The sequence below is a fragment of the Phacochoerus africanus genome, chromosome 6 (assembly GCF_016906955.1).
Source record: "Phacochoerus africanus isolate WHEZ1 chromosome 6, ROS_Pafr_v1, whole genome shotgun sequence".
Lineage (NCBI taxonomy): Eukaryota > Metazoa > Chordata > Mammalia > Artiodactyla > Suidae > Phacochoerus > Phacochoerus africanus.
The window spans coordinates 28515969-28542034 of record NC_062549.1 but is presented as its reverse complement, the minus strand read 5'-3'; positions in this window follow the sequence as shown (position 1 = coordinate 28542034).

Genomic DNA, 26066 nt, shown 5'->3' with positions numbered 1-26066 from the left:
TCACTTAGATAACTAAATGCTATCTAAAATATAGGCTATAATATTAAGTTAAAAATCGGTAGTCATTTCACTATCAACATAATGTACTGGAAGATGTATTAGAAAAAGTTATTAACTAAAATCATAAAAACCTAGTAATCAATTGACCAATAAATTTACATGACCTTTATGGGGAAACTATGAGACTTTGCTGAAGGTCAATCCAGAGGAACTAATAGAACTGATGTCTGTTTATGGATAGATAGAATTAATATTCCAAAGTTGTCAGCTCACTCTCAAAATAATCTATAGTCACAATTAAAATTCACCAGGATTTTTATGGACTATGGCAAATTAATTATAAAATTTACATGGAAGAATAATTTCAGTGCAGCCATACCAACTTACAAAGAGAGATCAAAGAGACTGAAATTGTCCAACCTGATCAGAAAATATATTCTGAAGCTATGGTAATTAAAAGCACAGTATAATGTAGGCATAGCTGAATAATTCAGTGGAATAGATAAGCCCAGAAAGAAGACATGCATATATGCTTCTTCTTACATATCTGGCTAATTCTGACCTAAGGTGAACGTAGTAAACCTCTTTGTGCTTGACTTGACTTTGTAAGAAATTGAGTGGAAGTATTTTCTCCCAGACTGACAAGACTCTGCCTTCTTTCTACTCTCAAGTACATCACCTTCCTTCAGGAGAATATGCTCCTTTATCACATATTCTCCAAACTTTCTTTCTACTCTCTCTTTATTTTGAAGCCACTTTCATGCCCTGTTCTGAGAGTAAAGAATTAATCCTGTTCCTTCATTTACTTCTTGGGTCTACTTGAATAAGTTATTTAACCTCTTTATGAGTCTGACTGCTCTGCTGTTAAGCAAGGATAATAACAGGACTTCTTCTATAAGATTATTTTAAGGGTTAAATCAGTTCCACCCATTACATTGAATAGCATCACTTGTGGGATATAATCACACAGCTCTGTTGTTTGTCTTTCCCACTATCCCATTATATCTGTTCAGTGGGTCTAGTTTTCTTCTGTCTCTGCCTAGAAATTGGAGCGGGTGTCATGATTTTTCTAGCAATGTTTAGGTAACACAAACAGTTCTCTAATGATAAAATGCTATTTCAGGTTACTATCAACACGTTCAGTCCATGTGACAGCCAAAGTTTCAATCTTGCTTTATTGTTGAAATATCTCCCCCTCTTCCATTCATTTCTAGGGCAGGAAGGAAGCCTGTGGTTGAGAAAGTAATAATTTGGTGAGGTTTTTTTTTTTTTTAATTCCTTTCCTCAATTAACCTTCTACTTTAATTTCTTCTTGCTAACAGCACTGGGAAGGAAGAAGGTAAACTAGGAGAAGTAGGGAAGTTTCTGCTTGAATGATACAGTCACATTAGTCCAGTGTCAGTGCATGCTGAATCGTGGCAAATGTTTAAACCTGAATCTGGAGTTCCCATCATGGCGCAGTGGAAACAAATCCAACTAGGAACCATGGGGTTGTGGGTTCTAGCCCTGGCCTTGCTCAGTGGGTTAAGGATCTGGCATTACCGTGAGCTGTGTTGTGGGTCGCAGATGCAGCTTGGATCTGGTGTTGCTGTGGCTGTGGTGTAGGCCAGGAGCTATAGCTCCGATTAGATCCCTAGCCTGGGACCTCCATAAGCTATGCTGCGGGTGCAGCCCTAAAATGACAAAAGACAAAAAAAAAAAAAAAAAAAGCTGAAGCTTTCTCTTGTTGGTATTTATGTGTGTCCTCTCGAGAATACCCTTGCTGGGAATCTAAAAGAATCCCATTTAATGAGAACAAAAGATCACTATTCTTGCTAATCACTTACTCTGTTTTCAGCCCAAAGTTGTCACTTTCTTCTTTCAATGAACTTGGTTTCTCCTGATAGGAATGAAGATAAAGACTTCAGAACAGCTAGCTCCTTCTTCTTTTTTTTTTTTTTTGTCTTTTTGTCTTTTTGCCTTTTCTAGGGCTGCTCCCACGGCATATGGAGGTTCCCAGACTAGGGGCGTAATCAGAGCTGTAGCTGCCGGCCTACACCACAGCCACAGTAATGCCAGATCCAAGCCTCGTCTGCGACCTACACCACAGCTCACAGCAACGCCAGATCCTAACCCACTGAGCAAGGCCAGGGATTAAACCTGCAACCTCATGATTCCTAGTCAGATTATTAACCGCTGAGCCATGATGGGAACTCCAGAACAGCTAGCTCTTACATGTGGCACATACAGAGTTCTTGAGACATACATTTCCTACCCCAGCAAATTCTGGGAGTCCTGTCTGACCTCTTTCCTTACATTATCAAAGCAGGTAGACAGCCATTGCCATTGGATTTTCAAGGTGTCAGTAAGACCCCTATCTACTACGGTCTTTGCACTGCATGTGACACATATTGTTTCTCAAGCTCCTTTTTCTGGGCTTCAGGGAACAGCGGCCTTCAATCCTTTTCCTTATATGCAGCATCCTCCAAAGAAACCTCCCCATTCTAATTTTTAACTCAGTATTGTTATGCCATGATGTGAGTGAAGGAATGAGTCATGTAACTTATTTCTTATAAATTTTGCATATGATCCAGCACCTCCTTTACCATGTGGTACCTTTTGTCACATTATATCTCAGCCAAATTTCCATTTCAGGTTAAAAAAAGTCAGTTATTATTATTGTCCAAGGAAAGGGGGCATAAGTGCTAGCACTGGAGGTGGTAGAGTCAAAAGAAATTTTAGTTTTATATGTTATATATATTTTTTTTCTTTTTGCCATTTCTTGGGCCGCTCCCGCGGCATATGGAGGTTCCCAGGCTAGGGGTCTAATTGGAGCTGTAGCCACAGGCCTACGCCAGAGCCACAGCAACGCGGGATCCTAGCCGAGTCTGCAACCTACACCGCAGCTCACAGCAACACCGGATCGTTAACCCACTGAGCGAGGGCAGGGACCGAACCTGCAACCTCATGGTTCCTAGTCGGATTCATTAACCACTGCGCCCCGACGGGAACTCCAATATGTTATATTTTTAGAAGAATAATTAAGACTTCCATTGTGTGTAAAATTGAAAATAATTTAAAGTAATTGTTTTCACAGATAAGTTTTTCCAGTAGTATTTATTAAGTAGATCCTCCTTTTCTTAGAGTCTGCAATGCTACCTCTGAACTTATTAAGTTTTCACAGATATTGGTCTGTTTCTAAGCTCTCCATTCTTCTACTTTGGTAATAGAATTTGCTTATTTCTGTGCCAATATTGCACTCTGATAAAAGCTTTATACAAACTCAATATCTAAAGAGAAAAATCCCCCTCCACTAATGGCCCTTTCTTTTAGCGGGCTTTGGCTTCTCTTGGGCTTTTGTCCTTTATAAAAATTTTATTTTATTTTATTTTTATTTATTTATTTATTTCTTTATTGTCTTTTTGCTATTTCTTTGGGCCGCTTCTGCGGCATATGGAGGTTCCCAGGCTAGGGGTCTAATCGGAGCTGTAGCCACTGGCCTATGCCAAAGCCACAGCAACTCGGGATCCGAGCCGCGTCTGCAACCTACACCACAGCTCACAGCAACGCCGGATCCTTAACCCACTGAGCAAGGGCAGGGACCGAACCCGCAACCTCATAGTTCCTAGTTGGATTCGTTAACCACTGTGCCACGACGGGAACTCCTATAAAAATTTTAGAATCAGCATTTCAAAATTATAATCAATGATTTGAGAATCATCCTTTACTCCCAACTCCCAAAGTCTAGGATATAAGAAGAAATTGTTTTGCTATAATTAAACATATGGATCCAACTTGTTCTCCCCCTTAATTCCCAGATAATTGATGGTGATATTAGCCAATCACAAACTTTCTCATGGGAGACACTGAGCAAAAGGTTTCACTTTAATCTGTGATAGAGATTAGTATTAAGTAGTATGCACAAATGCCTCACAACTTAATGCAAAATAGATATAAAGGCTAGAAAAGCTCTTATACTCTATTTTATTCCCCTTGTTATATTATAAATGAATTACCGTTTGGAAATAGAACAGCCTATATCATTCTCTTTCAGTGACAGATTAGCCAGTCCATATCTTCTCAGAGGAAGAAAACATTGTAACGTAGCATGTCAGCCAACAAAGCCCCTATTCATGCTTTAAAGAATTCAGCAATGGAGGGTTCCCGTCATGGCTCAGAGGAAAACAAATCTATCATCCATGAGGATGCAGGTTCGATCCCTGGCCTTGCTTAATGGGTTAAGGATCTTAGTGAGCTGTGGTGTAGGTCGCAGATTCGGCTCAGATCTGGCATTGCTGTGGCTGTGGTGTAGGCTGGCGGCTACAGCCCCGATTTGACCAGTAGCCTGGGAACCTCCATATGCCGCGGGTGTGGCCCTAAAAAGACACACACAAAAAAGTACTCAGTGATGGTTCTTGACACATTCTATCCCTTGATTTTTCCATTTAAAATTATGTTCATATTCCCAGGTCAACACATGAAGATTCAACTTGTATATTTGCATAATATTCACTACTGGGACTACTGCAATGAACAAAATGGAAAAAGCCTATGAATAAAATTTTAACTTATTCTCTGTGTAGCATCACCATTCTCTCTCCTGCTCTCCCCAGATGAAGTTGATTACCACTTTCCTTTTGCCATCATCTTTTCTCTGAATTACCTCTACCTCTGGCGTGTTTATTTTAACACAATGCCTTACTTCCATCCTTCGATGGTCATTTTATTCATCACATCTCTGAAACTTCCTCCTTTCTTCTTTCATTGAGCTTTGAACATTAATTTCTTCACTGTGCCATAACTTTTCCCAAGTCTTTTTCTACAGCTACTTTCATTTACCAGGGTTTTCCTTAGGAGAGTGTAATCACCCCCCATGGAGAGGACTCTGCAATATTTTAAGTAGTTTTCAGATATTCCTATTTGGCTCTCACTTCATCTCCAAATAGCTAATATTTTGAAAACTGGATTCATCATCTTTTCTCATCACTGCCCTTCCGTCAGCCAGACCTTTTTGACATCTTACAATGTTTAAGGATCATTATTTTGAGTCAATTCTAACTCATTGACTTTGTTTTCTCTCAGGTTATGTTTTGTCCATCAAGTTCTATTGAAATTTTTTCCTAATATTTCCTACAGCCATCATTTCCTTTATTTTCTCAAATTAGCAACCAAACTAAAGGTATGTATCTTCTCAAGCCTGGCCTATTGCTACAGACACCTGACATGGTGACTCATAGACAGTCAAAGGATGCTTATTAATGGATGAGTATATGTGCACATGTAAACTGTAAATTTTATGTTCAAAATACTCTCTGTAAGGATGGTAAGTTGTCATGAAGAGTGAATAAAGAGATCAGTTGTCACATCTCTCACAGGAGCTGGAGAACTAAAGCAAGTTGGATTCATTGGTGATGTTTTTGCCACCAAGCTGGTCTTAGAGGAATTTATAAATGCTCATTACAGGTACATTATTAGTAAAGTTGAGTATTGTAGCAGTTCTCCTGACCTTGATTACTCATTTGTCCTTTTCAAGAACCTCCCCTATCCTTCCCATGCCCACAGAGCCCCCCTCTTCTAACATGCCTCCCTCCAGTTCTCACTGTCTGAGTATTGTTCAAAGCTTAAGACTTCCCACTTTTCCATTGAATCCCATCCTCTTAGGTTAGTGATCTTAGAAGGCAATAGCTAATCATATTTACACATCCATTAATTCTATAAATATTTAACAAGCACTTACAAGTCCACGATTGTTGTAGACACTTAAAATAAAATAAAAACTAGTGCTTGCAAAGACACAGCTGGCTACTTTGCTAACTATTCCTCCAACCCTATTAATATGTCAAGTTCTTAGAATAGCAGTATATCATGGTTAAGGGCATGATCAGAAGACATTTTCTGGATTCAGTTCTTAGCTATACTCCTCTTAGTATGTGAAATAGTACAGTTTATTTGAATTTTCTGTGTTTGGATGCATCATCTATAATAAAAATACTATTTTCCTCAGATTGTATAGTAAGAATTATATAATAAAATACCTAAAACTCTTAAAATAATTCTGGTACATATTAAGCACTCAAGAAATACTGACTATTAAGAGGAGCTTTAAGTAGTCTGAACATTTCAGATCTTGAGACTTGCCAGGGTAAAGACATGGAAGTTACACCAATGTGTGCTGTGCCAGTTACAACTCCTTTTCTGCCTGTGCATTATGTAAAGTTGATTGATATTGATTAGTTGATCGACTGGTTGATGGCCTTGGGATAGTGAGCAGGTTTTAGTTATTAATCAACATAGAACTTAAGCACAGGTGACCTTTGAAGTCAGGCAGAATCCTGTGCAAATCTTTCTTTGCTGTTTATATGCCACATGATCTTGTAAGAAATGGGGTTAATGATTCTGTAACCATTTTTCATTTAATCAGTCTTTACTGGGCATTTACTGTATGTCAAACTATTCTAGGCCCTGGGAATACAGCAATGAACCATAAAGCCATGATCTTGGCACCAGTGGTGCATACAGTTTGGTGAAGAGAGGAAATATGTAAACAAACAAATAAAAGAGATTGTTTTAGCCACTTCCTGGGGTGACTGTGAAGATCTGCAAATGCTTCAGGAAGTTGCCAGCATGAGAGGGGCTTATAGTCTAATGTGGTAATTAACCACGCAAATAGATATTTGTCATACTGTACAAAAAAAGTAGTAATAGCATTCAGCATTATTGTTGGGCCTGGGAAAAAGTGAGATCCCTAGAGTGATAGGATCTGGGCCCCTGGCAAGGGGAGGAGAATGGTGATCGGCTACAGGAGGCACAGCAGTAAGTTTCTTGAGACCAGCTTTGCCATATAAGGCCATCCCTTCTCTCATTTAGGCCAAACACTGGTGCCTGAATTATTTTCCGTATCAATTTGTTCCATCACATTAGACCTCTCCTGAAGTATTTTCTCTTCCTAGATCTCTCTTTCCCAAATGCCCAAGGCAATAGTTTTCCAGATGCTGTTTTCAACATTTCAGAAATGGTTATTAGATTAGAAAGCCTAACCCAAAGAGGTGGGAAGTGCTGCAAAATTTCCTTTTAATTCTTGTAATCTCAACAGGATAAATACTTTTTAGGTATGTTGCCTCCTCTACCACATCTTTCTCTGTACCTCTTCCATTTCTTGGTATCAAATTCACCTTCACCTTCAGGAAATACTATGTGGTAGGAAATTACAGAAATTACCAACCTGAACTCTTTTGGCAGAATTCCAGCTTCCTAGCTATTGACCAAACCACTCTGGCCTCCAAGCTGGACAGTGGAGAACCACCTCAAAGAGCTCTTATAGAAACCCTGGTGGATGTAAACAAAATGAGATCATTGAAAAGAGTGCAATGCAAACACCAAAACCCATAGCTGAAGTTTTTAAAAGGCACCATTAAGCTTTGTTTAAAGCCTCTAGGCCCCTGTAAAAATCTAGAATGATTTACAGGAAAGTCTTTTTTTGAAAGCTGGAAAATTTATATGAACAAATGCTTGTGATTTTAAGGATTTCCTTTCTTCTTCTTCTTCTTTTTTTTTTTTGTCTTTTTGCCATTTCTTGGGCTGCTCCCGCGCCATATGGAGGTTCCCAGGCTAGGGGTCTAATCGGAGCTGTAGCTGCCAGCCTACACCAGAGACACAGCAATTCAGGATCTGATCCTCGTCTGCAACCTACACCACAGTTCATGGCAACGCTGGATCCTTAACCCACTGAGCAAGGCCAGGGATCGAACCCGCAACCTCATGGTTCCTAGTCAGATCGTTAACCACTGCACCACGACAGGAACTCCAGGATTTCCTTTCTTCTTTAGGATGGATTGGAACATGAGTCTATTTTATATAGAACTGTAACCATTTGTGATTTTGATAATTACTAAACATTAAAAAAGTTAGATTCATTCCAGATATAAATGCCAGAAGAACTTCTCTCATTTTGGCCCTCTCACATAGATTTCAAGGCCTATGTGAATCTGCGGATAGTTTTTTGCCTTTCAATTACACTTGTACCAACAAATGTCAATATGAGCACTACAGCCAAAGAAAGAAAAAAATTTAAACTGGAACATCTCTAGCTTGCTGAAAGAGTTAGTAGTCCATATGTTTGCTTAAAATTTCCATGTGACTATAGGTGTCAATATTGTACAGAGTGCTCCTTGAAGTTGAAATTACCCTCAATACCCAGGCAGGAAAAATGATGTGAGCTAACTTACTTGGTCGAGTTTTGTGACTGTGTGTACATGACATTGATAAAAAACAGGTAAATTGAAAAGTATCCTCTCTGTTTTCTTCTCTTCTCCTGCCCTCACTCCCCCTGGGAGACTCCCTAGCACTCCTGGCTAATGACTCCCAAATCTCTCACCTGTATCACTTGACAGGTCTGTACCTTGAACTCCAGGCCACAGCTGAAACTGGCGCCATGGGTCCCTAAAGCTCATTATGTCCAAAAGTTAAATGCACTATTCTCTTTACCTAATCATACCGACCCCCCATCTTATGTCTTAGATTAGTGATCTACTATTCAGGCAGTTACACAGGACTGAAATCTCTTATTGCTTCCCAGGAATTCTTGAATATGTGACAATGTCCATATTCCAGCACTCCTATAAATGGATGATGGCAGAGAAGTAAGATCATAGCAAAGAACTAATTATCTATTTTAAGAAAGTCCCTTGATTTGAGCAGGGTTTTGATAGTTGAAAAGAGTACGAATAATATAGTATAACCAATCACAGTTGAAAAATCCACTTCAAGTGTGCATTAGTTTTTGTGGCTCAGGGATGCTTTTTCCTTTTTTTTTTTTTTTTTTTAACTACTAACCGAATTCTAGATGTATTTTATTTTCAATAGTTTTCCTCTTTCTGTTCCAGGATCTAATCCAGGGTAGCATATAGCATTTAGTTGCTGAATCTCCAGATTCTCTTCTGTTCTGTGACAGTCTCTCAGTCTTTCCCCATCTTTCACAACCTTGACAGCTTTGAGGAGGTGGTCAGGCATTTGTACAATGTCCCTCAGTTTGTGTGGTTCTGATATTTATCTCATGATTGTACTGGAAATTTGGTTTTTGGAAAGAACGTCTCAGAGGCGAGGAGGCTTTATTATGTACTAGCAGGGGAGACATGATATCTGTATGACTTGATGGGAATGTTAGCCTTCATCATCTGGTTAAGGTGGTATCTGCCAGGGTTCTCCACCTGAAAGCTGCTATTTTTCCCTTTCTATACTCTATCATGGATGCATTTTTATCTTAAAAGTCTCAAATTTTCTATCAAAAATTTTATTTGCTTACTTTTCTCTCTTAAAATTTGTAGCACATAGCACCTTCTTCCAGGAAAAGGGGAAAGCAAACTTATTTTAATTTCTTCCTGGAATATAACGTAATCCAACATCACCTTTTCAATAAATATTTTTAAATATTAAAATATAGCTCAAGCCAGTGCTGACTGTTCCATATAGAACATTTACATCAATATCATGACTCATAATTGTAATGCGTTTGAGCTACTCTTGTCATTGATTGACTAGGTTTCCTAGAACTTATAATAGCTCACTTATATGGATGGTATTTATGACATTAATCAATCAAGAATGCACTCAGAAATACCCCCCTTTTATACAGAAAAGCATTGTAATATATTTACATGACTTTTGGAAAAGTTTTAGCAGAAAGAAACATATCTGATATATATGTGATGAGTTCTAATTTACATCAGTTAGAGGAAAATATTAATATAAAAGCTTAATTTTACTTAAATTATAGATTACTCCAAACTTCCTCTTTGTCAGTAAAAAAAATGTGTATGCAATAAAACATTATCTGAGATAATTTTTAAATGAAATGTTTTTATATATTCCCTTTTTTTAATGGTCATCTAGCTGAGGATTTGTCAGCCATGTTCACCTGAGCTATAGCTATTTCTTCCCGATCCACTAAGGCTGAATAGAATGTTTGCAGATATGACTCATGCCTAATAGAAACAAGGTCAAATAATTGGAACATTACATTTATACTAATAATACTAGACTCATAATAATTATGTAAGGAGATTTACTTTACATTTTGGTAAACTCCCCAGGATGATATAAAGCCATATCTTGTATCTGTAGAATATTTGTGTAATTGCAAATTACACAGATTACAGCAGCAAATGATTAATTTTTGAAACCTGGAGTTACACGTTAAGTATGTAAAAGAGACACCAACTTACAGCTAAGTAACGTTTACTGCTGGAATGTAGGAATGTCTGGTGATGGACTTCAAGAGCCTGTTTCATCCAAAGTTCTGTTAGACAGTGGGGTAGAAGGCAGCATTTTGGTGTTCATGAGACAGAGGGTTGCATTAAAAAAAAGGAATCCTTCCAACTTCTGTGGGTAACGAAACAGGGCTTCTGCTGCACCTGTAGTTCAAGAACAGGGCATTATGTTGGCACTAAGGTTTGAAGACATTAGCTGTGACTGTGGAGGCACTGACAATGCCCAGCTGTGGGAGCATCAGCTAGTGGCTGAGATGACACCAGTGATGTTCTGTATATGCTATTGTAAGTTAAGTGCCAGACTGTGGCTAGAAGACTTCTCAGCAGTCTAGCTGGTAGAGACTGAAGAAGATGGATGGGCCTGAGGTCATCTGAGCCAGTTTTTCATTTTTCCATGTTATAATGCTCAGTAGGGATGGTACAAACCCTTGGCTCACTGTCAAGAATCTGACACATATTATCAACACCAGCAACAAAACTGGGAATAAATGTTTACAGTACAGACAGGAAGAATTTGATAATCACTCAATGGTATCTCTAACCACAATCTCCATTTCTTAAATAGTTAATGGCAACAAATGAAATAAGGCATCTTACAGCATGCATTTATTTTATTGGATTTTTTTTCTCCTGATAGGGCAGTATCTTCAAAAATGTTAAGTGTGGTACACAGATTGACCACTTGGTGTCAGGAGCTACTAACTGTTCTTGTAAAGGAACCGGCTTTTCGGTCTCAAAAAGAAACACATAGTATTTTAAATGATTTGCCTTCTTAATTTTCTCCAACTTTGATGCTTTGACTACTCAACATTATAATACAACTCCCAAGAATTTGGCTCAAGATTTTCCTAATTAGAACTTTTCTGAATTTAATGTTAAGATATTTAATAAATCTCTACTGCATATTAATTTAAAATTTGTGTGGAGGAGTTAGTTCCCTTTGTGGCTCAGTGGGTTAAGAACCCAACTAGTATCCATGAGGGTGTAGGTTCAATCCCTGGCCTCAATCAGTGGGTTATGATTCATCATTGCTGTGAGCTGTAGGGTAGGCTGCAGACATGGCTCAGATCCGACAGGGTTGGTCTAGAAAGATTAGGGTACAATAGAAAGGAAAGGAGCTTTGGAGTCAAGCAACCCTAGCTTTAAGGCCCAGCCAATTTTGAGCTATGTGATCTTAGACAAGTAACTTGAGTTTCAATCTCCTCATTTTAAAAATGAGAAAAATAATATCCACCTAACAGAATGACTGTGCTGATTAATTGATGTAATAACTATGTGTTAAGTGTCCCAACCTGGTGTCAGGCACAGAGCTGGCCCTTAAACTACATTGAATATTATTTTACAGTTATATAACAAATAGATATGCCTACCTGAACATTCTATGATTCAAGTATCTAGATTTTCTAGGATTTTCTTCACTCTTTGTTAAATCCATTTCAATGAGGAATCAAAATATATCAGTATCAGATGACAGTTTTATTACATTATTATTTCAGCTTGCAAAATTATTTTGAAATATTAGAAATACATTAATCAAATCATTTTATGCCCTTTCATCAATACTATATCATACATTAACACCAGAGTTTATTTAGAGAATTTTGACACTTTTTTTCTTTTGTATGTCATATGTTCCAACTTACAGATCTCAGTACTTTTAAAATTTTACTTTGTCCTCAAATCTATACTATTTTTATTTTTCCATGATCCAAAAATTGAAAAATATATCCTAAAATAAAAAAAAACAAATGTGGTTCCAGAAAATCTGATGATAGGAAAATGAGAGAATGTACCTAAGTTAGGCTTTCACCCATGTCACTCCATTCTGATTGACAAGAAAGGATCTGAGGTGGGGCAAGGATGAAAAAATGTGTTCCCAAGTAGACAAGGCTTAGCTTGGATTTGCAATCAGGCAGACATAAGTTCAAATCCCTGTTTTGTCACTTACTTGCTGTGATACCCCATTTAAGGTACTAGTTCTCTCTGAGCCTTGGTACATAATAGAAATACATACTGTGATGTGATGAGTTGATGAGAAATTATATGTCAGTCTCTCGTATCTAGTCTATATTTAGAATTAATTAGATTGGTAGATAGGGTAGATAGATAGTTTATGGCCAGAGTTTCCTTCTGGAGACCCTGTGATTTTCCCTTCCCAACATAGCACAAATGTCCTTATCCTGGACCTTCATCTCCTGAACTTTGGATGGTTCTGTATTTCCAGTTCCTCAGATATTCCCTCTGGTGAGACATGAATAATAAGGCCTAGATTCTTCTTAATTCATAATCTCTCAATAACTGTCCTTCATCAGCCCTACAAGACCCCACAGAGTTCGCCAGCCTAGGTTCCTTCTATTTTCCTGAAAATTCAGGTTTATAATCCAATTAACACTTACTGGAAAGCCAAGATTAAGAGTTGAGTGAAGGTACAAAACTTTAAAATGTGGAGGTTCTCGGCCTCCCCCCTACAACTACCAGCAAACTATTTGGACACCACTCATTTAGCATCATTCATACCCTGACGTCTGGAGAGAAAGAACCAGATCTCGCCTTACCTGTTCTCATGAGGAAAAGCAATCACAGTGAAAACTCTTCTCCCAAGGCTGCATGTTGGGGCATGAGGAGGGAGGGCACAGTTCACACAGCAGAAAAGCACAGAGGTAAGCAGGACTAATATGGTAGAGATTTGGGACTACGGTAATAGAAAGTTACTCTGGAAAGGTAGGGTAGGTAGGTATTTCAAGAATGTAGAGAAAAGGAAAAGGATCAATTATTTTAATTAATTTTCATGAATCACAGGCTTGGATTTTCATAAATGTTTGAGATACTTCAGGAAACATTGAGCTGTCATTCTCTAGAAGGTCACAACTTTTCAGCATAACTTCTTTGAAGGGAGGAGTGAGTGGGGGATACAACCCAGTTTACTATAGATTAATAATATTATATTATATCTGGCCCTCACAATGGGTTTTCAACAGGATTGTACAAATTTGGAGCTTTTGGTAAAATTGGATCCAGAATCAATCATGATAGCTCTCGGTGCGATAGCTGAGAGGACGATGTGGATAATGCTTAAATTTAAATTATACTTTTTGAAAGAACAGATTTTTGAACTAAATTAGCCAGTTGAAGAACCAGATTTAGGCACCACTATGTCAATGAAAATGTTCAAAAATCTTAATAGAGTTATGACCACAAAATTATTTTTAATTCTTGCTCCATAAATATGCCTACTTTTATTAGAGATGTGGGAAGACAAGAAATCATTATGGAGAGTCAGAAACTATCTTGAGGCAAGTTCTAAATCTTAGTCCAGTCCTACAAGCTGAGACCAAATATTATGCATTTTTTAGTTCTTTCTGTAGGGCTGGCAAACAGAATTTGTATCTATTAGTACCCAAACTGGGAAAATACAGAGCGAGATCTCTTCCAGAGATGGAGGAAAAGAATTTTGAGTGAGGCTTGAATGGCTCCTAGAAATAACACAAGGACAGACAACCTCGGGCAGCAAAATTCAGCACCTATGCAAGATCTCAAATGGCCTTGTAGGAAGAATTCTGTGTGTGGACTAGACTCAACACCAATTAAACTAGTGCTTCCATAAAGTTCTGCCCAGTTACCTAGAATATGGATATGGGAAGATTTGCATTGACTGGACTTTCTATAATGACATGTAGCAGTTCCTTACAATGGATTACACTAGATGCACATAAGAGAATCACCTCAATGTGCTATATAAAGAGGCTCTTAGGAAAAGAAACGCTAAGGTAAATTTCTTGAAGAGTTGTATGGTTCAAGAGAACAACCCAAATTCTTGTTTGTAAATACAGTCAGGACTAAGGAAAAGAGGAAGCAGTATCCAGTGGCAATAAAATAAAATGTTTTAAAAAGCGCACCTGTGTGTGTGTGTGTGTGTGTGTGTTTGCGTGTGTGTGGTTGTTTGGTTCCCGCTGTGGCGCAACAGAATCGGATGCATCTTGGAAGCCCTGGGATGCAGGTTCGATGGGGGCCTAGCACAGTGGGTGAAGGATCAAGTGTTGCCACAGCTGCAGCTTAGGTCACAACTACAGCTCGGATCTGATCCCTGTCACAGGAACTCCATATGCCATAGGGTGTCCATAAAAGAAAAAAGAAAAAAAAGAAAAGTGTGTGTGTTGGTGATAGAGGGGGATGAATACCAAAGGAAACTTAAGATATTGAAAGGTAGGGGTTAAATCCACAAGATGGCAGCTCTTTGGCAGGAAAAAATAGTCAGGCTTCAGGATCCTGATCTGGACACGTTCCTGCAGTGGAAAGAGGAAATGTGACATGGTCATAATGAATGGCTGGTGTTTCACAAACCCCAGGGTCAGTGATCAAAGTCCCGAGTTGGAAGAGATTAGAGATGGTCTCAGTATTTCTTTGGTTGCAACATTAGTGACCACTTAGTAGTTTTGGCCCTCAGGCTTTCTTTTATCCTACATGCCAGAGAGTACAGATTTGGAGTTTAAAGTAGGGTTGTCAGATTTAGTTAATGCCCGGTTAAATTTGACTTTCAGATACACAATGAATTTTTTAGTTTAACTATGTCTTAATACTAAATGGGATATACTTAAAATATTTTTGTTGTTTATCTGAAAATCAAATTTAGCTGGTATGTTTTATTTTATCTGGCAACCATACCAAAGTACTTACGTTAATGTGTTTCTTAGTAAGAAAAGATTATAGTGGGTTCTACCTGGATCTATCTTTCTTTCCTCTAGAGTACCTAAGAGGAGATATATCCATTCCCAACAAAAGAAGACAAGGAAGATATTTTCTGTCAACAGAGGGAGTCAATGGGCAAAGTGTACTACTAAATATTAAAAATCTCTTTTATGAGATTTTGCAACATTGTTGAGAGAAAGAGTCCTAAGTCCAAAGTGAAAGCTTATAGGACTTGCCTCTCTGACCATGACTGATAGAATGTCAAAATTACCCAAGTATGGCAATACAATTGAAAGGATTGGCTGCCATCATTAATTTAATGAGGATTGAGGAGATAGAAGAAAAATTCATAATAATTCACAGGTTTCTGGTTTGGTTGGACAAATGGTATTGTGAACAAGAAGAGAGAGGGAAATGTTGATATGCCCTTTGGTGGATGTGCCCACCATGCAGGTGAATGTATGCATTTGGAACCTAAAAGAGAATCAACATAAGAGATATGACTGGCAGTTGAAGCCAGAGAAATGGGAATAATCACGGAGATAAAATGTATACATAATGATTCACAAAGAGCTGATGATGGAGCACAAAATAAACTAGGGAAAGAAAATGTAGAAAGAAAACTCGGAGAAAAGGTGCCCAGGAGGATGGAGACGAGAGCTTCACAAAGGAAGTGTTCAAGAATGCCAAACGCTGATGAGGTCAAGAAAGATGTAATGTGAAAAAAGGTCACTGAATTTGACAAGTGGAATGCCACAGGGGATGTGCCAAAGTGTATTTATTGAAGCAGTGGGAGCCAAAGCCAGACTGCTGTGAATTGGCAAGTCGCAGAAGTAAGAAAGAGGATAAAGTGAATGCAGATTTGTCTGTCGAGGGGTTTGGCTGTAGATTAAAGGAGGCATGGGATTGAAGGAGTACTCCTTGCTCTTTTTGAAAGGGAACATGGGTTTGAGACCTTTATTTATAATAGAAAATTGATCATGTTTATGCATTGGTGAAATTAAGGGTGAAACCACAAAAGAGAGGATAGACAACAGAAAATGATCAGGGTCCTGAAAGTAAAAGAAAGGGTGGGAAGCACAGGGACAGGTGGAGGTGTCTTAAAGTAGAGGTAACACACTTTGTATGCTGTCTCCCAAACTGTACCTAAAAAGAAGCAGATGACAGCCAATGGATTGTATAGATGAAGTGGAGGTAGAAAGAAATACCTAGGGGAAACAAGTAAGCTTGCCCTTTCAGACTTAACCATAAATGAACACATCTTAACATAAATGAACATGTAAAGAGTGTCATGTTAGCAAGTTTTGAATGAAATCTAAAGAAAGAATTATTCAAACCAGGATTCAACAAAAATGAATCAAATCAGACAGCATATCAGGAATGCAAAAAGGTAAGAAATGCAGAAACTGGCCTTGTCCAGTCATAGATCAAGGGAGTAGGTGCTCAGTCAGGTCCACATGGAGGGCCTATCACCATTGAAATATAACTGAAGATCCTAGGACCTTTAAACATTCACACATTTTGGCTAACTTCACTTGTTTATATTTTATTCTCACTAAGGACCTTTTGTAAACACAGCTTCCCTGGTGTGGATATTTATCCCACCTTCAGTTAACCTCCTCATTTCAAATGAGTCAGCTGGCTTCCTGATTTTGATAATATAGTCTCTTATGAATTATGTGAGTCAGCTTCCCTAAGCTCAATTAACAACAGCAACATGGTCAGATCTAAATTTTTAGTTTGCATATCTGACAGCTAGATGCTGGATTCTGGTGAGTATAATCATCTTCTGAAGCTTCCTAACAACAGTTGGTCCAGCTTTCCTGACAGCATTTCAGTCCAGCGACTGATTTTAGTTTTCCTGATTCTATTTGGACAGTGGCGTTTAAGTGCCCTGTATATGTATCTCTAGCTTCTGTATCCTGCTTACCTGAGTAAGGTAGTATAGAATAATGATCTATATGAGCTCTGAAAATATAACAACTGAATTAGAATCCAGGCTCTTCTACTTGAGCTGTATAACCTCACGCAAGTTAATTAACTTCTTGTTATCTCAATTTCCTCATCTTTAAAAATGGATATAATGTCAATATTTGCCCAATAATATTTGTTTTATTTTTCAAGAATGAGTTGATGCATATAAAACAGTACAATTTTTCGCACATTGTAAGTACTTAAATAATATTAATAATTAGTATCAGTACTGCTCCAAATTTGCCAGTCCCCAAAACATCAGAAACTGAATCTCAAACTACCTATTATCTTCTCTCCATTTCTTTCTTTCTTCAGTAAATGTTTGTTTCCATAAATAAATGGAGATTTATGCTTACCCTCACAGTGCTGGATGCAAAAAAAAATGGGGATGAATAACATAGAAAAAGATCCCTCCCCAAAGAACCTTCCCATCTGGTGGGAAAAAGAGGGTGATGGGGAAACTGTTCATCAAGACAGAATAAAATATGATATCTGTCCTTTAATGTCATAAAAAGCAACTCAGTCACCCGACAAGAAAATTACACTTTTGTGACCTGTGGCCTCTCTCTCATCCCCTATACCCAATCACCAAATTGTTTTCATTGTGAATGTGGGGGAATGTGACTTAGCATTTTGTTTAGATGTGAATCTTTTAGAGGTATTCTTTATTTACCTGCAGTGTCATCAGGCAGCGAAGATCTTTTCATCTTTCTAAGCTACAATCTTATATGTATAGTCCTTTTCCCTTATACTTTTCGCCTCATGGTCACAAGATGTGTGTTGCACCTTCAGGACACATGCCCCCAGTGCAGACAAAAAAGGAGAAATGACTTTCCTGAGTGGGCTTTGTCCTTGTGAACGAGAAAGGGAAGTCTTTCACAGAGACATAACCTACATCTCATTGATCAGAATAACATGTATTCTGTAGTTGTAAAGAAGGCCGACCTATTAACTATGTAATTAACGGTCATGTTACTATCTTAAATAAATAGTAGTTCTAAGAGAAGAAAGATAGATATAGGGAGGGAATGCCCTGGGGTTACCAGCAGTGCATGCCGCAAAAATAATAATAATAAAGAAAAAATAAGAGTATGTGTGATTTAATCTTAAAGGAAATTTTCTCAATTTGGTCTTTAATTATGGTACTTCCATTTTCACTGTAACATAAATATATTTTTCTTTGTTTATCATTACATTATATTCCTAGTTGAATTGTATTACAAATTTTTCTATGTTTCTTGGTGGTACAGATTAAGTAGGTTTTAAAAACTGTTAGAAGATCCTTATTTTAAGTATGGTTTTGATGTCTTGAGCAATAAAAATTGTTGGGTTTTATTACCTGGAGAGTATTTTCAGCATTCTTTGTCATAAAAGCACTTTGTCTAGCTGATATAATATGGAAAAAATTAAAATTATGTAAATTCATAAAACCATCATTCTAATAATTGCCATTTCTATTAGAATTTCATCTCAGGTGTTGGCTACATTTTTAAGCCAATTTTAGAGAATGTCAGTGATTTTCTTAAATAAGAATGATTGTTTAGTACATTTCTCAATAAATTTTTCTGTCACCATATCCTGTAAAAGGTAATGAATGGCCTCAGGGGCTGCCTCTTTGAAAACAAATTTAAGCAGAGAGCTAGCATGTAGGGACATTTAAATCTCTAGTACAAATTTAAGTCATTAGGATAAATAACAGCCGTCTTTTCAAAAAAAGCTTTATATAGGTAATCCTCAACTGACAGTGATTTGACTTAGATTTTTTTACTTTACTATGGTGTGAAAACTATATGAATTCAGTAGAAAGAGTACTTTGAATTTTGATCTTTTCCCAGCATAGCAATACTTCTCTCATGATGCTAGATGGCAGTGGATCAAGCCCACATTTTTTTTTAACCTATGTTTTTACCCACATGGTCATGAGATAACCAATAACTTACAACCATTCTGTGCCCATACAACAATTCTGTTTTTCATTTTCAATACAGTATTCAATAAATTGTATAAGATATTTGACACAATTATAAAATAGGCTTTGCATTAGATTTTTCCCAACTATAGGCTAATGAAAGTATTGTGAGTACATTTAAGATAGGCTAGACTAAGCTATGATGTTTGGTAGGGAAGGTGTATTAAATGCAATACACCTATCAAATGATACTTCCACCTTACAAAGGGTTTATCCTGACATTATAAGTCAAGGAAGATCTATACTGAATTCCCAATCATATTCATCAAATGGATGAATATCCTTTTGTTATGAAGTCCTAAAGCTTCTCATCTTAGAAGATAAAACCAATTATCATCCCAAATATCCAAGAGGAATAATGTTGAAAAGGAGGTACAGCTAATATTGCAAGAGCATGGCTTCAGTGACTGAATTTGAAAGGTTCTTTCTGAACCAAAGAGCAATTACCCCTCCCTTAAATTGTTTATTTGGGTTGTTCTGGCAAAGGAGACATGACCACTACAATTGATCTCACTTCTAAAGTTCCAATCTCCAAGCAGCAAATATCAGTCAGCCTCTAGAGGGCTAACTGCAGATCTGTGAAAAACACTCAGAGGCAAAAATGTCCATAGCAGCAGTACTAGTAAGCTCAAATAGGCACTAATCCTACTGCCTACCAATGACAAAAAAGGATACATAACTTTGAAGTTATTTGTAAAATGCATGTAGAAATGAAAATAAGCCACAGCTACATGCAAAAACATGAATGACTCTCAAAAACATAATGTTGAATTAAAGAAGGCGGACATAAAGGAATGCTTTTATTATGAGTCCATCAATATAAAGTTCAGAAAGAGTTGTTGAAGTTACAGTAGTGGGGACTTCAGGGACATAGGCAGTGATTTGTTTGGTTTTGTTTTATTTTTATGTTAAGCTGAGTGCTGATGATGTAAATGTTTCCACTTTGTGACAATTCATGGAGTTGTACATGTGGTTTGTATACTTTTCTACATAATATTGCAATATTCTTTAATGCCAAAACTATTATCTATGGAATGAGTGGTGGCAATATTTGTGTAGGAGATAGGAGATTGTGATTGGGATGGGGCACAAGTGGGTTTTGGGAAAAACTGATGATAAGCTACTTTTTGACCTTGGGGATGATTAAATGGGTGTGTTCACTTTGTGAATCCTTGTGTGCATTAAAAATCTACATACTTTTCTATACATGTTATATTAAAGCTAAAAAATTAAGCGCAAACCAAAGCACTCAAACTGCTTGCTATTATATTGTCACACTGTCTGGGTAAATGCCTTTTTATAATAAGATATATGAAGCTAGGCCTGAAGTTTGACATGGCCATGATATGGGGAGTAACTACTGTTTGTATCATTGTCCCTTTTATGAAATTAAAGGATGGCTTTCTCCAATGAACCTTGTTGAGGATTCAGGATTTGGGCCAAAAATCACAGCATAGCTTACTCATTGGTGAGAAGAAAGGGTTTATCAAGACTTTTCACTACAAGCCATTTTCTTTAATTTTTAAAAAACAGGTGTTTTGAGTCATGTATTACCTATTCAAAAATTTTAAACGTTACAAATAAAATATACACACACTGAAAAAAAGTAACTAAATAAAATGTAAGAAATAAAAGGTATGAATCTGTTCTGAACTTAACATTTCTCTGCAACATAATCACTTAATTTTTTAACCACTTAAGCAAAGTATAATTGTACCCTCTTTTCTTTTATAATTTAACAAACCATATAATTTTCCATATTTTCCATAAATAAATTACTTATTTTCTATATAGTACAAAAACAAATCCAATATAATAATACTTAAACTATGGAATGATAATATTAATATCATAGCTTCCTTTGGTAACCATCCTTTGAATATGTTCCTCCAACATTACTTCGTTCCTTTTTTTTTTTTTGCCATTTCTTGGGCCGCTCCCACACAGCATATGGAGGTTCCCAGGCTAGGGGCCTAATCGGAGCTGTAGCTGCCGGCCTACTCCAGAGCCACAGCAACGCGGGATCCAAGCCGAGTCTGCGACCTACACCACAGCTCATGGTAACGCCAGATCCCTAACCCTCTGAGCAAGGCCAGGGATCGAACCTGCAACCTCATGGTTCCTAGTCGGATTCGTTAACCACTGCGCCACGACGGGAACTCCTGTTCTTGAATCAACAGTAGTAATTCCTCATTCTGTTGTGATTATGTCATATTTCCATCAAATACTGTGTTCCAATATTTTAGCGTCATTTTTAATTTAAAACTGCTGCTATTCCTATAACAAAATTTTTCCCTGATAGCAGCTTTCACCTCCTGGCCCTTACATATAGCTGTGGAGCTAGCTCCCAATACTTATATCCAAAACCAATATTAAAATGTCTTTTAGCCACTATGGTAAATAATTCTAGTGATAACCAATTTTTTTCTCCTCTTCCTGGAGAAAAAGCAAAACAACTTTTTCAACCTTTCTTGTTTTTAAATATGACCATTTGACTGAATTTTGGCCAATAAAATGAAAAGTCAATGTTGTTGCTATTTCTAGAACTGGTTCATAAAAACCTTCCACCTATAACTTTCATTCCTTTTTCCTACCCATGACCAGGTAAAGAGAATTTCTCGACTTAGAAGCAATGCCGAGTAGTTATGTTGTGAGCCACAGAGGAAGTCCGAGAACTTCTCGACTTAGAAAAAGGGGTGAACAAAGTGGAAAAAGACTGGATCCTTAATGGATCAGAACTTTCCCACTTCCCTTTCAACAACCTACACAGGGTTTACTAAGTATTCACTATTTATGGCACTAAGCCATGCTGACAATTTGTAATTGTTACAGCAATTATTCTACCTGACTAGTAAAACAACCATCTGGTATATCAGAAATTATTTCAAGGGATTGTATTCATTCATTCATTCATTCATTCATTTATTTATTGTCTTTTTAGGGCCACTCCTATGGCATCTGGAGGCTCCCAGGTTAGGGGTAGAATCAGAGCTGTAGCCGTCAGCCTACACCACAGCCACAGCAATGCCAGACCTGAGCTGCATCTGTGACCTACATCTTCATGCATACCACTTGGCCTCATTACCCATGAGTCACAATGGGAATTTCCAAAAGTCCCCCAACTTGATGAAATTTATGGATCTACACATTCAAGAAGCTCAACAAATTCCTAGGATAAACTCAAAGAGAACCACATGGAGATACATTATAAATAAGCTGCCAAAAGCCAATGAAAATCTCTAAAGCAGCAAGAGAAAATGACTTTTCAGGTACAAGAGATCCTCAATAAAATAAATAGCTGAATTTTTATTAAAAAATACCACGGAGGTTGGAAGGCAGTTGGTGGTATATTTAAAATGCCGAAAGAAAAATAAAATAAAACTGTCCACCAAGAATTATATATCCAGCAAAAATATCCTTCGCAAAAGAAAGATAGATAAAAATAATCCCAAGTTAACAAAAGCTGAGCACACCAGCCCTACAAGAAATAATAAACGGAGTGCTTCAGATTTAAATGAAAGAGCAATAGACAGTAACTCAAAGCCATAATTAAAAAAATACAAAACTAATAAGTTAAATATAAAAACTAGTGTTATTGCGTTTTGTTTTGGTTTTGGTTAGTAACTCCTTTTTGCTTCCTAAACGATTTAAAAATAAATTCTTAAAGCAATGACTATAAATCCATGTTAAGGAGTTCCCATTGTGGCACAGCAGAAACGAATCTGACTAGTAACCATGAGGTGGTGGGTTTGATCCCTGGCCTTACTTAGTGGATTAAGGATCTGGCATTGCTGTGAGCTGTGGTGTAGGTCGCAGGCATGGCTTAGATCCTGTGTTGCTGTGGCTGTGGTGTGGAGCTAGCAGCTCTAGCTCCAATTCGACCCCTAGCCTGGGAACTTCCATATACTGAGGGTGTGGCCCTAAAAAGAAAAGAAAAAAAAATCCATGTTAATAGGCATATAAAGAGCTTCTTTGTAGCAATATCTACATAAAGGGGTGGGTACAGAGTTACAGAGAAGCAGAGCTTTTGAAGCTATCGAAACTAAGTTGCTGTTAAACTAGATTGTTATAGGTTTAATATATCAATTGAAATATCCATGTAATTGCTAAGAAAATAAAAAAATATACGGAAAAGGACATGAGGAGGGATTCAAAATAACACAACTATGAAATGTCAATTTAACACAAAAGAAGGTAGTATTGGAAGAACTGAAGAACAAAAAAATATATAACATATAGAAAACACATAGAAAAATAGAAGAAGCAAGTGTTTTGTTATCAGTAATAACTTTAGGTGTGAACTGAATAAGATCATTTTTTTAAAAGGCACAGATTGGTGGAATGCAAGAAAATCATGATCCAGCTATATGCTGTGTTTGAGACTCACTTTAGATTAAAAGACAAAAATAGATTGAAAACAAAGGATGGAAAAGTGTGTCCTATGCAAATAACAGCCAAGGGAGAGCTGAAGTGGCTCTACAGATATCAGAATAGACTATAAGTAAATATTGCTACAAGAGACAATGAAGCATATTATATACTGATAGAAGACAGTCCATTAAGTTGATACAAAATTTTAAATATGCGTGCATCTAAGAACGCAGCTTCAAAATTTGACAAGATTAAATAAAGAAATATAAAGTTCTATAATAAGAGTTGGATAGTTCAATTCTTTGAAAGAATTCTTAGAAAAGTCTTAGAAAGGAGTTGGGTACTTACAAAATGGATAGAAAAACAATATAGAGTATCATGGCAGTCACATGTAATAACAGTTTTACTCTTCCCTCCCAATTTGAATAATTTTATTTCTTTTTCTTGTATGATTGCTGTCACTAGGACTTGCAATACTATGTTGATTAGAAGTGGTGAAAGTGGGCATCCTTGTCTTGTTCCAGATTTTAGCAGGAAAGTTTTCAGCTTTTCATCTTTGAGTATTATGTTGGCTGCGGGTTTGTCACAATAGCTTTTATTATGTTAAGATATATTCCCTCTCTATCCACTTTGGTGAGAGCTTTTATTATGAATGGATGTTGAATTTTGTCAAATGCTTTATCTACATCTACTAAGATGATCATGTGGCTTTTTGTTAATATGGTGTATCAATGGATTGATTTGTGTATGTTGAGCCATCCTTTCAACCCAGGAATGAATCCAACTGATCATGGTGTATGATCCTTTTTATATATTATTGGATTCAGTTTGACAAAGTTTTGTTGAGGATTTTTGCACTATGTTCATCAAAGATATTGGCCTACAATTTCCATTTTGTAGTGTTTTTGTCTGGTTTTGGTATCAGGCTTCATAGAATGAATGAATTTAGGAGTGTCCCCTCCTCTTCAGTCTTTAGGAGTAGTTTGAAAAGTTTCCCTTTGTGTATTTGTTAGAGTTCTGTAGTAAAGCCATCCTGTCCTGGACTTCTGTTTGCAAGGAGTTGGGGTTTTTTTAATTACAGATTCTATATCACTTCTAGTGAATGGTCTGTTCAAATTATACTTCTTCTTGACTCAATTTTATGAGGTTGTATGTTTCTAGAAATTTGTCTGTTTCTTCTAGGTTGTCCAATTTATTGGCATTATAACTGTTTTTTTGTTTTTTGTTTTGTTTTGTTTTTTGTCTTTCTGTCTTTTCCAGGGCTACACCCTCGGTATATGGAGGTTCCCAGTCTAGGTCAAATTGGACTGTTGCTACCTGCCTATAACAGAGCCACAGCAATGTGAAATCCGAGCCTCATCTATGACCTACACCACAGCTCATGGCAATGCTGGATCCTTAACCCACTGAGCAAGGGCAGGGATCAAACCTGCAACCTCATGGTTCCTAGTCAGATTCGTTAACCACTTAGCCACGACGGGAACTCTGCATTATAACTGTTCATAGTATACTTTTATGATTTTTTATATTTCTATGGTACCAGATGTTATTTTTCCTCTTTCATTTCTTATTTTGTTTATTTGTGTTCTCTCTTCTTTTTTGTGAGCCTGGCAGAGGTTTGTCAATTTTGTTTATCCTTTCAAAAAATAGCTCTTGATTTTATTTATCTTTTCTACTGCTTTATTTATCTTTATTTTATTTATTTCCTCTCTGTGATATTTATTATTTCCTTCTTTCTGCAGGTTTTGGGTTTTCTTTGTTCTCTTTCTAATTTTTTAGGTGGTGGGTTAGTTTGAGATTTTTCTTGTTTCTTGAGGAAGGTCTCTATCACAATGAACTTCCCCCTTAGAACTGCTTTTGGTGCAACCCATAGATTTTGTTAGGTTGTGTTTTCATTGTCATTTGTCAAGGTATTTTCTGATTATCTTTGACTTCATCATTGACAGACTGGTTTTTTAGTAGCATGTTGTTTAGTCTCCATGTAATTGTATTTTTCCCATTTTTCTTTCTGTTGTTATTTTCTAGTTTCATATTATTGTGGTCAGAAAAGTTGCTTGAAATAATTTCTATCCTCTTAAGTTTATTGAGAACTGTTTTGTGTCCTAGTATATGGTCTCTCCCAGAGAATGTTCTCTGTGCCCTTAAAAAGAATGTGTATTCTGGGTTTGGAGGGATGTGGTTTCCTGTGGATATCAATTAGGTTCAAGTGTTCTATTTTGTCATTTAGGATCTCTATTGCCTTATTGATTTTCTGTCTGGAAGATCTGTCTATTTATGTCAGTGGAGTGTTAAAGTCTCTTACTACTATAGTATTCCTGTTGATTTCTCCCTTTATGTCCTTTTCTCATAGTGATCCCTTATCTTTATATAGTGTCCTTCTTTGTCATTCTCTATAGACTTTGTTTTAAAAATCTATTTTATCTGATATGTGTATTGCCACCCTACGTAATTGTCATTTCCATTTTCATGAAATATCTTTTTCCATTCCTTACTTTCAATCTATGAGTGTCTTTCACCCTAAAGTGAGTCTCCCTTAGGCAGCATACTTTAGGCTTATTATCCAATATACCACTCCATGTCTTTTGATCAGAGCATTTAGTCCATTGACTTTTAAAGTAATTATTGATAAGTATGTATTTATTGCTATGTAGATGTATTTTTGATGTTTGTGGGGAGAGGTGATTTCCATGTCCTTCTAGTCCATCATCTTGATATCTCCTGATAGAACAACTATTTAATATAATTAAGGAAATAGAAGACTTAAAGAATAAATCAGTTAGATCTAACAGTCATGTATAAAGCAATCTACTGCAAAACACATT